The sequence below is a fragment of the Phaethon lepturus genome, unplaced genomic scaffold (genome assembly GCF_000687285.1).
Source record: "Phaethon lepturus isolate BGI_N335 unplaced genomic scaffold, ASM68728v1 scaffold42660, whole genome shotgun sequence".
Lineage (NCBI taxonomy): Eukaryota > Metazoa > Chordata > Aves > Phaethontiformes > Phaethontidae > Phaethon > Phaethon lepturus.
The window spans coordinates 27,473-31,543 of record NW_010511946.1 but is presented as its reverse complement, the minus strand read 5'-3'; positions in this window follow the sequence as shown (position 1 = coordinate 31,543).

Below are 4,071 nucleotides of genomic sequence, written 5' to 3'. Positions count from 1 at the left end.
CTTCTGCTGCATCCGCAAATAAATTTAATACCCTAATACATCCTTCCAGCTGTCCATCTTACCAGGTGGCTCTTTCTTTCATCATTTTCCCCCTTTGTTCCCCTCTGCCCACGCCCTGACACCCACCCTTTAGCCCTTTTCAAGGACATGGGGCCGAGGAGCCTCTCCACAGAGCGTGGCAGCCATTTTGTGTTCTGCCACTGGGGGAAGACTGACTGGCACACCTCTCACTTTCAATTATTTTTTATTATATCTGACCAGGCTAACATCATTAGCGGTGATCTGAGCGCTATCAAGCTGTTACACTCAATTTAGATAGCACTTCCATTTAGTTAATAATGAGGAGGGAGAGGGAGAAATGGACCAAAGGTGGCTACAGACCACAGATCACAGCTTGGAGAGTCACGTAGTCCCTTCAGTCTCCTTCATCCCTCCTTCAGCCTTTAATAAAGCTCAGGTGAATTCTTTGCTTGAGGCACAGGACTGAGTGTTCAGGGTGTTTTAAAATCAAACACATTGCCACATGTTTTGTGGTGTGAGGAGAAATGCTCGCTGCCCTCACAGAGCCAGGGTACGGAGACGATATGGACAAGTGCAACAAGGATGATTCAGGTGGAATGGGAATCAGATTTTATTTCCTCATATTTAGGAATCAAATTCCCAGTTTCCTCATATTTAGGAACCAGATGTTAACAGCAGAAAAAAACCCCAACATGAATGCAATACTGCGTTTTAGGGATCCTTCCTACAAAATGCCATTCAAGCATCAGTGAAAGCTTTCCTTGAGCCTCAAGGAAGTAAGGTGAGGGGGCATTTTTCCCCTATAACGTGCCCCTGTCTGGAGGTTGGATGGGGACACTTGGATCGGTTTTGGGGAGACCAAGCAAAAGGCAGTGGATGCTCCTGGCTGTGGGCCCAGGGGCTTGGAGCTCACCCAGCAGTAATGCTGCTGATTTCAGCCCCTCCTGGCTGACACTTGAGGACATCTTTAAAGACAAGGCAGCACCAAACAAAATAAACGCACCCCATTTAGCTTGAAAACTGGGTTGTGACAAGAGTCAAAATATATTATTACTTGCCTGAATGTCACTCAGATATCACTGACCTTCAAAATAACCTTGCAGGAGAGGACTGTCCTCCTCCTGGTCATTACATCAAAGACACCAGGGGGATCGGAAATATTTGCCCCCGTACTCAACCTGCAAGCAGCACCGGTGCAGCACTGTGCATTAGCACGGCTTTTCTGATCAGGACGGATCTGACAAGGAAAGACTGCAGCGCAGCCACAGTAGCGCGGATAGCAGAGATAGTGGGCTTGCCAGACGTCTTTTAACGCTATCAAAGTGTTAAAAATTATATGAAAAACACTGGCGCCGCAGATGTCTTCAAAATACCAGAGTCTCCTTGGCTGCCTGCTAAAATAACCTCACAGCATTGCAGGGCACGAGAACGCGGAGGAACAGGCTGTACTTTATGCTGTTCAATTCCACAACAAAAGAAGGGAAGAGAATACTCTCTCCCACAATTGCATCTTTCCCAGCAGACACCAACCTTGTTTCCAGCTGGGGCTGTGAGTGCCCTGGCTGCTAATGCCTCCTTAATGCTCTCAGCCATCACTTGTGTGCGCTCCTTGCACAAGTCTTGCAGTGAACAGACTCTGCTTGTTGACTTGTAAGACTGGAGAGAGAATTAAGTGAAATAGCTCTTTGTTTGCCCAAAGAGGCTGAGGCCAGGAGGGTTGGGCAAGCTTGTGAGCCCACCTCACCTTCCTGGTGAGCACAGCGTATGGGCTTCACATGGCTCCTTTGCTAAGTTTAGGTTGGGATGGAGAAACATGAGTTGGGAGCTATGCCTGGCAGAGCTACACCCTCAGGAGCTAGCTTACTTGGCACTTAAAGGTCCTCCTGAAGCCTGGAAGACACATCCATCACCCCTGCTGTACGAAGATGGTTGCAGTGCAGAAGTGAATCCGACTCAGCCCTGTCGGTGTGGCAGGAGGGGCTGTGGCAGGAGTGGGAATGAGGGCCTGGAAAGAGCCAGAGCCATGGAGGGGAAGAGCTGGGCACTGACACATTGTGTGACATGGTCTCCAGATGGACCCGGCTGACTTGCTTCCCTTCCCAGCCCCTGTGCTCCTCAGGGTGCCAGATGAGCTGCTGCTCAGCAGCCAAGACCTGCAGCATCCACCCCCTTCCCCTAGATATGATCACGCTTCTGAAAGAGACAAAACAATTTCAGGAGATTTGTTTAAAGCACTTTGGCATCCTCTGGGCTGAAATGCCTTTGTAAAAAGAGGATACTATAATTGCATTATTAATAGCAACTCCATCTAACCTCCAGCTTTCCAAGAACCACCACAGGCTACGTGGAAATCTCCTAAGTCATTGAAGTGGCCCTGGGATGTCACACTTGGGACTGAGATCTGGAGCTTGCTTCTGCTGAAGAGGACCCCAGCAGCAGATCCCCTTGCAAGCACCAAGAACCAAACCTCTGACTTGAGCACTGCCTTCCAAGCAACAGCTCTTCTGCTCATCCTTGCTTTCCCAGTTCCAGACTTCTGCAGACCCTGGGCTTTTATCATAAGGTAAATACACATTCTCATAATAACCTTCATTAACTCGTGTAGTTAAAGATGAACCAATGATTCATATAAAGCCCTTGCTTAACAACAGAAGAACGTTGCAACTAACCTTGCCCCCTTCTGCCCTCCTGCTAAGCTCCCAAGCGTACAGAAATGTCTGAAGGCAATTTCTATAAACAATCCACTTTACCCTTTTCTATGGTCACTTAAAAAAAAAAAATTAACACAGACAAGTCACCCAACCTATTTGGCAAGCACCCTTTACTGTGACCCCCGCCAAGCTCAGCCTGATACATTTTCAGCACATTCATCATTAGGATAAATATTTGTGTCCATGCACATGCAGATAAACAGTTTTGGAAAACACAGGCATTGAAAAAAACAGATGACAAGTTTGGCTTAAAGAGATTAAAAAATAGAAGCTAGATCTTTTTGACTTTTTACTGTTTGAGGGCTTAATACTGTATTTTTCAGCCTTCAGCTCCAGTCGTGAGGACTGGAAACATTTTGCAAAACAAAAACCTAAGTGTTGCATATAATCACTACTCCAGCAGTGGGTGATTTATAGGTGAAGGGATCTAAAACTACACTAACTAGCAGTGCTGGTGTGGCTGCAGTCTGTACAGATAGGGATGGGACAGAGGTACAAAAAAGTCCCCAAGATGTTCCTCATTCACTCAGATTGAATGGAGTTCCAAATCTGCAGTACCACTCAGTCCTACATTTCTTCTGCACATGGGGAAAGATGAGAAGGGAAGCCTGAGACCTGTAGCTCTGCTACACTCCTGCCCTCATGCGCATCCTCTGAGGACACGCACAGAGTCAGACCCTGCAGTGGCCATGGGCCTTCCTCCAAACCTTCTGCACCTTCTTGCCAAAAAGAAATTCAGAGGCGCAGGGGCCCATCAGAACAGAACTAGGGGTTGCCACAAGTGCCTGTTTTGAGTTCTTTCAGTGACTCCCTGTTTTAAACTTCTTTTGTTTCCTATACCTTATGCTTCTCCTGCAGCTTCCACCTGCTCTGCCCTTTCAGGGTACCATCTGCCAACAGCTGGGGTTTCTCTGCTGCAGGGCTGCAGCCGGCAGGTCCATCATTCACCAGAGATGTAATCCCAGGGGCTGCACAGACCTGTGCCAAGGCGGGAACAGAGGGAGAACCTCCAGGATATCACTAACCACATGAGAGGAGCTCAAAAAGACATGCTTTGTAGCCATGGCAAAAAGGCCTCCAGCCGTGGCCTGAACTCACTGCCCAGACAATCCTGTATCTTGCTTTACCCAATGGCTACAAATATAAGGGTAGAAGGAACAGAGCTCTCAGTCCCTCAACCTGTCCTACTCCTGGCTTCAGCGCTTGGTTCAAATAGCATTCTCAAAACAGCCTCCATCTTGAGCACCCTACATGGCTATCATTAACACCTTAAGTCTTGAGCAATTTGCCCTTGCCCAGTCTTCCTAAGCAAAAAAAAAATCAGCTTGTTTGTCCTTAC